Source organism: Gavialis gangeticus, unplaced genomic scaffold (genome assembly GCF_001723915.1).
Source record: "Gavialis gangeticus isolate Ggan-Ray unplaced genomic scaffold, GavGan_comp1, whole genome shotgun sequence".
In the NCBI taxonomy this organism is placed as follows: Eukaryota; Metazoa; Chordata; order Crocodylia; family Gavialidae; genus Gavialis; species Gavialis gangeticus.
The window spans coordinates 3252654-3252998 of NW_017728960.1; positions in this window are offsets into that span (position 1 = coordinate 3252654).

Consider the following 345-nt stretch of genomic DNA (forward strand, 5'->3'; position numbering starts at 1 on the left):
ATAAGGACTACTCCATCAAAAGACAACAAAAGGTCTTTTTGGGGGGTATATAGGGAGTAAAAGGAAGGCACAGGGCAGCATAGGACCCCTACTGAACAAGGGGGAACAATTGGTGACAAACAGGGGGGATAAGGCTGAGCTATTCAATGATTTTTTTGCCTCTACGTTCCAGAACAGGGCTCAAGATAAACCTCCCAACAGGTTCTTAGATGGGCATCTGCGGGACACCAGCCTACCAACTGTTGACGCTGACTTGGTGCAGAGTCCCTTGGATGGACTGGATGTGTTCAAGGCGGCAGGCCTGGATGAGCTGCATCCAAAGGTGCTTAAGGAATTGGCTGGTGT